Source organism: Hordeum vulgare, chromosome 3H (assembly GCF_904849725.1).
Source record: "Hordeum vulgare subsp. vulgare chromosome 3H, MorexV3_pseudomolecules_assembly, whole genome shotgun sequence".
Taxonomy (NCBI): Eukaryota; Viridiplantae; Streptophyta; class Magnoliopsida; order Poales; family Poaceae; genus Hordeum; species Hordeum vulgare.
The window spans coordinates 264,860,925-264,868,424 of NC_058520.1; the positions used below are offsets into that span (position 1 = coordinate 264,860,925).

General features: G+C 48.1%; 1 pseudogene; it reads right to left on the reverse strand.

The window, feature by feature from the left end:
- The window catches only part of LOC123439862, a 38,837-nt pseudogene that overhangs the window by 24,171 nt on the left and 7,166 nt on the right, over positions 1 to 7,500 (reverse strand).

Here is a 7,500-nt window from a genome sequence, read left to right on the forward strand (position 1 = left end):
ACATGTGGTAGGCAACGAGACATAATCGATAGAAGCGATAAAACTAGCATGGCAATGATAGTAATGGTATCTGGGGAAATGGTCATCTTGCCTGAGATCCCGCTTGGAAGAAGAATGCCTCCGTGAAGCAGACGAACCGACGTAGTCAAATGGGTCCTCACAATCCGACACGCTTGCGGAACTCTATCGAGACGAAGCAAACCGAAAACAAGAATCAACACACGAGATTCACCACATGATGCACGCACATATAATGCATGAGCAGCTGAAAACATGCAAGACACGGCAAGACAATTCACACAATCATACACTACACTTTAAGTGAAGTTCAATATGCAGCGAGTTGCATATTGACGAAACTCCACGTTTAATTATTTAATTCTATCCCGATTAGATTCACCGCAATATTAAATATGGTTAAACATGGCAAGAGGCGAATCGCAATCCATCTACCTATCTAGGCATTTTAAATGAGGTCCGAAATGACATATAACATCTCCGAGACGACCTCACATGTTAATTTACAATTCTGTCCAGATCTGACCTTACACATTGAATTAGTTGTTAAACAGAAAAACCAACAGGTTCACGTGATTCTACGCATCGTGACAAGCAATTTACACATATAGAACATCTCCAACGGAGCTACGGATCAAAAGATACGGACACCGCAAGATATGATGGCATGAATGCCATATGTGTGCAACAACGGACACGAGCACTTCAAAACATACAACCAGCAAGAGAAAATGAAACTAAACGAGGTTCTAAGCAAGTTACATGTAGGACACGATCAAATCGGAGCTACGGTTCAACATGTACGAGCAAAATAAGAAATCACTACAATCTGCCAAAATCAGCCACATAGCATTTTCTACACCCCACAACTACGGGCTACAGAGAACCAAACTACTCAACCAAGGCGTGACACGATAGGGGGCAACAAGCACTACAACAAACAACTAACAACAACTAGCATGGCATCATGGATCACTAGGGAAAGAAGTCACAAAATGGCATCTCACACACTATTTCCGACTTGGTGAAAATAACATTTCATGAAAGTGCAGTTTTCGGTCTGAAGGCATATTGACAGCAGCAAAATGATAAACTACAGGACTCCAAATGGCATGAAAATACATAGCATCCTAGAGAAACATAAAGGCTACAACTAACTCCATTGCACCAACCTCAAAAGAGCTACAGCACAAGATAGAAGCAAAACAAAACAACAACAAAATGTAACAGATTTCAGACTTAGAAATATTTCAGCACCTCCAAATCCGCACTATTCCTAGCAACTTGAGAGCAAGCAAACCACACCTAAACATGCATTTCTATTGCAACTAAAAATACCAGGGGCTAGATTAAACATCCAAGAACAACTTCCTAGTTGACAACTTAATCAAACGGAACACGAATCAAATCCTACGAAAAAGACAAGAGGGCAACACGGAAAATAAACTAGCGGCAATCCCTACACGCAAAAATACCAACGTCTACTCTAAAATACATGGAAAAGTGGTTCCTAAAACATGAACATTTTATCTACGGCATACGAGCAATCCAGACACGCACGAGATATTACTGCCGAAGGTATCCTATTGGGACATCACGTAAAACTATGCATTTGGCACGCTAAACCTCGTCAAACAATTATGAAAGTTGCACCAACGTATTCTACGCGCAAAACTACGCAAAATCCATATGCTACATGTCGCGATCCGATTTACGGAGTAAAGATACGAGCATTCTAATATTCGGCTATTTTCTGGAATTTTATTAAATTCCGAAAATACCTAAATTATCTAAGCAGGCCTAATCTATTTCTCATGGACTACACAAGGGGGGCGCAGGCTAACTATTTAGCGCCTAGTGCGCAATATAGGCGACACAGGGGGGATCTCTCCTTGGCCACTTGGGCCGGCCTGGTGGAGAGCTCGGCCTGGTCGGTGGGCCTGAAAAGGAGGAGGCGAGGCGGCCTGAAGCCGGCGCCCTAGCCTGGGCCGGCTGTCGAGGAGAGGTGGGCCGGCACCACCTGGCCCACGTGGGCGACACGGTTGGTGGCGCAGCCGACCACGGGGCTCCTCCTCCTCCCGACCCCACACGGGACGTACGCGGTAGCGGCAGCAGGACGATGGCGAGGACGGCCACGCGTGGAGGGGGCCTGGGAGGCGGCAAGGACGGCGGGGAACGGATCGACAACGAGGAAGATACCGGCTGACGAATCTGATGCCGGCGAGCTGCTGTAGCAGGAGGCGCCATGACCGGCGGGCTGGCTGCTAGCTGCCGCGGCTCGGCCTGGCCAGAGGAGGCACTCGGCCGGTGGACAGAGGGCGGCGTGGCGAGGCGCAAGGCGGCGGCGCATGGCGGCGTTGGCGGGGGCGCACTGGCCGGCGTGGGGAGGGCGCGGGGCTGCTTGGGCAGGGGAAGCCTCGGGCAAGACAGCCGAATGGGCTTCGGCGGGCCGCGCGCGGGCTCGGGCGGGCCCAGCGGCTGGGTGGGGGAGACAGAGGTGGGAGAGGCAGTTAGGGTTTCGGGGGGCACGGAAATCGATGCAGGGCTAGGGTTGCTGTCCAAAAATAGGAGGGGGCTATTTATAGACAAATGGGGGGCTAGGTTAGCCGGAATTTTGTTCCGGATCCAACCGTGCGGTCGGATTCGGACGATTCCGAATGCGGGAACGGGTAAGTGGACATGTAGAGAATGTATCCGGAGACGAGAGGGAAAGTGGGCGGCGCGGCAACGATTTTTAAAACACCGATAGCCGTCCGACGGTAGACCGAATACGATGCCGCTACGGTCGACCATTCGGGTACCAGACGGACTACGATTGCGACGAAACTTGATAGGCGGCCTGCCTATATTTAAATACGACCGCACGTCAAGTATCAACACAATCAGAGAAGGTTTTACGCACACTTTTAAAACAAGGTTTTGACGATGCCACGGGCGCGTGCGTGTGCGGTCGAGCTCACAACGGACAACGACGAGAACCGGCAACGAACAACGGATGCAAGTTTGAAAATTGGCAGCAACGGAGAGGCTGATGCAATGCAGATGATGCAAATCATGCGATGATGATGCCACAAATAAAATAAGCCACACGACGAAAACGGAATAGAAGGGGAATCTTCTGGGGCGTCGGCATCGGGTTGTCACAACTCTCCTACACTTGAAGAAGATCTCTCCCCGAGATCCAATGATGAAAGAGGGAGAGGATAAGAAAGAACAAGAGGTAAAATCTTAGTCGCTTCTTTGACAAACGAGTGAAACCAACGATCCTTCAAGGTTGCAAAGAGATGCGGAATGATATGAGAAAGAAGCAAGAATTCACGGAAAAATTCGGCAGCACTTCGGTAGGAAAATGGGACAAAAAATTCGATAAGAAGAGAGAATTAGACAATATTCACAACCAACAACTAAATATAACAAGGGAACACCATGATATTGATAGAACAACATAATAAACCCAAAAGAGCAACATCACAATGCCTCCGGAACAAGAGAATATGAACTAGCTCATACGGAAGAAGAGAATGAAGAGAGAATGACAACTACTAACTCAAATAAACTTGGCAAGCACCCTTGCAAGAACAATTGAACGGAGTTGTTGGAAAACAACAACGAAAAGAACAAGATAGTAGTGGGCTTATGGGAATGTTTTCAAACTAATGAAGTGACAACCAGCCACTAACAGAAACAAGGATTGATTGGGAGAAACAAGGTATGAACAATTTCTTACACCAAGAGGATACATTGAGAACTTGGATTAATGACAATCACCATAATAGCAACAATCCATAGGAAAATCTTTATGTGAAATCCAAACGAAGATAGCGCATTCAAGAATTCATGGGTTGAAAATATCTCATCATCATAGAATTGGTGGGTTTATTTATCTCATCCTTGAAAGGAATTCTCTTTGAGGCTCCTACACTAACAAGAATGCTATAATACCACCTCAAAGGCTAAAGGAAGAACAATTGCAGATAGAAATGCAAGAGAAAGGATACCTTGAGGTTCTCCAATGAGAATCTTGAAGAACACTTAAGAAAGAATGAAATCTTGACGAACCACCATGAAGGACGACCGTATACAACTGAATGATGTAAGAAATATGAAGGTAGAAAAGAATAAGATTATGACCTTGCCAAGATTTAGATGAAGCTTCACAAAGAGATACTTGATAAAACATGGAACTCTGGAAAAAAAAAGATAAGAACACTTGAGAAAAAGGAATTGATATCGTGAGCCACTCCGGAAGAAGAATTTAGATTACTATGAACAAGAATTAGAATTATGTTATGTTTATCCTTCATCAAGTTTAATTGATGACCAGCAACGGATTTAGCATACAACTTATTCTTCTAGAAATGATTGAGGAGAGAGATAAGCATCACTTGAGGCATGATTGAAGGACGCACCGGTAAGAATTCACAAATAAATGGGAATACCACGAATTATAGGAGACACATGAGAATGAAGAGATCATGAGCAACCTGAGAGAAAACTAGAACAAGGCACCGGATAAACGAGAGACGAACGAAGAGACAACAATGGAGAAGAATTGAGGATGAAAGCTGAAAGCTGAGAATGAAGAATCTTCTAAAATGATGCCCTTCGGAGGATCAAGAATGAAAACAACTCAGAAAAGCACCGGATCGCAAGAAAGGGATTACTCATGATTGACAACAAATCAAGATGATAACACAAGGCTGAAATGATGAATCTGCAAGAGAATGAACCAAGATTGAGAAAAAACACTCCTTCGTTCTTGAAGCTGAAAATGACGAGGAGAACACTACCAAGAATAACTGAGACACTCCGGAATAAATAAGAATGCAAGATTGAGCCAAATATGAGAATTAATTCAAATTCATCTTGATGAAGGAATATGACTGATGAAAATCATACTTACGTCATAGTTGAAAAGAATTAAGGATCTCCTGGGAAAAATAACAAGAGCCATATAAGATCCTGGGAAAAACTCTGTGGGTTATGGGCCCACTCAAAGAAATCACCGTTGAAAAGATTGCTAGAACGAGAGATATTGCACCGGCATAAGAAAACTAGATGAGGTTAGCATCTCGAAATAACTGAAGGATCGAGAATCAGGACTTCTGAAATATCTTCAACACTCCGGATTGAAAAAAGAGGAATGAATAGCAAGATAGGCTCATAAGAATTATCAACATGGGAAAGAATTTACGAAGATGAAAAGGATATGATGAACACGGACAACTGAATTAAATTCACCGGAAAAGAACAAAATGAAGAAATGATGAACTCGACTCTTGAGAATCTTCATGATGAATCACTGGATGAGACTCGGAAGAAAAATATAGCGGAAGCACAATGAAATGAATGCGCTTGGATGAAATCCAATCACCAAAGAAAAAGGGCGGGATGGTGGGGAAAAGAAAGACGACTTGGGACACAGGAGATGAACTCCAGAATAAAATGAGAGAATGATCTGTAAATATTGGAGAGGATTGAATCCACTTGGAGAGAAACACACCGGTTGGAAAAGAATTAACATGACGACTCCGGTTGACAAGAATGATAAGACAATTGATTTGAGCAAAGAGAATTAGCATTCCCACAAAAATATAAGAACACCGCTTTGAGAAGATCTGAAAACACCACTTTACATCGAAGCAACTTGAATTACCATATTCCAAAAAAACAAGGATGCGGCTTGCAATTAGCCAGAACAAACTCATGAGAAAGATTTCATCTGATATTTTCGTGGACAGGATCGCACGGGCTCGATCCTTACAGTAGCCATCAAGTGCAAGGCAGTGCACCCGACATACGAAGCGTCCCCGAGTCGTAGCAAGCTACAAGGACTCTTTAAGACACAATGAGAACCGGTGTAAGTCGACCGTCAACAAACGAATCCACTAGATGTCGAACCCCAACCTAACATCATGCATTTGTTGGAAGATTGTCCTATAAGATACCGGCTGACGGATCTGGCGCGGGCGAGCTGCTGCAACAGGAGGCGCCATGACCAGCGGGCTGGCTGCTAGCTGCCGCGGCTCGGCCTGGCCAGAGGAGGCACCCGACCGATGGGCATAGGGCTGCGCGGCGAGGCGCAAGGCGGCGGCGGATGGCGGCGGCGGCGGGGGCGCACCGACCGGCGACGGGGAGGGCGCGGGGCTGCTCGGGTAGGGGAGGCCTCGGGCAAGGCAGCCGGATGGGCTTCGGGCGGGCCGCGCGGGCTCGGGCGGGCCTGGCGGCTGGGGGAGCAGAGAGAGGTGGGAGAGGCAGTTAGGGTTTTTGGTGGCACGGAAATCGAGGCAGGGCTAGTGTTGCTGTCTAAAAGTACGAGAGGTCTATTTATAGACAAATGGGGGGCTAGGTTAGCGGGAATTTCGTTCCGGATCCAACCGTGCGGTCGGTTTCGGACGATTCTGAACGCGGGAATGGGTAAGTGGCCATGTAGAGAATGTATCCGGAGACGAGAAGGAAAGCGGGCGGCGCGACAACGATTTTTAAAACACCGATAGCCGTCCGACGGTATACCGAATATGGTGCCGCTACGGTCGACCATTCGGGTACCAGACGGACTCCGATTGCGATGAAACATGACAGGCGGCCTACCTATAATTAAATACGACCGCACGTCAAATATCAACACAATCAGAGAAGGTTTTACGCACACTTTTAGAACAAGGTTTTGACGAGGCCGCGGGCGCGTGCGTGTGCGGTCGGGCTCAGAACGGACAACGACGAGAACTGACAACTAACAACGGATGCAAGTTTGAAAACTGGCGGCAACAGAGATGCCGATGCAATGCAGATGATGCGAATGATGCCACAAATAAAATAAGCCACACGACAAAAACGGAATAGAAGGGAAATCTTTTAGGGCGTCGGCATCGGGTTGTCACACCCTCCCTCTCCCCCTCCCTCCCTATCCCTCTCCCTCTCCCTCCCTCTCCCTCTCCCTGTCCCTCCCCATCCCTCTCCCTCTACCTCCATCTCCCTCACCCTCTCCCTCTCCCCTCCCCCTCCCCCTCCCTCTCCCTCGCCTCCCCCTCCCTCTCCCTCTCGCTATCCCTCTCCCTCTCCCTCTCCCTCTCCCTCTCTCTCTTCCTCTCTCTCCCCCTCCCTCCCTCACCCTCTCCCTCCCTCCCTCCCTCTCCCTCTCCCTCTCCCTCTCTCTCCCTCTCCCTCTCCATCTCCCTCTCCCTCTTCCTCTCCCTCTCCCTCTCCCTCTCCCTCTCCCTCTCCCTCCCCCTCCCGCTCCCTCTCCCTCCATCTCCAGCTCCCTCTCCGTCTCCCTCCCCCTCCCCCTCCCTCTCCGTCTCCTTCGCCCTCTCCCTCTCCCTCTCCCTCCCGTCCCTCTCCCTCTCCCTCCCTCGCCCTCTCCGTCTCCCTCCCTCTCCCTCTCCCTCCCCATCCCTCTCCCTCTCCCTCCCCCTCCATCTCCCTCTCCGTCTCCCTCCATCTCCCTCCCCCTCCCTCTCCCTCCCCCCGCTCTCTCTCTCT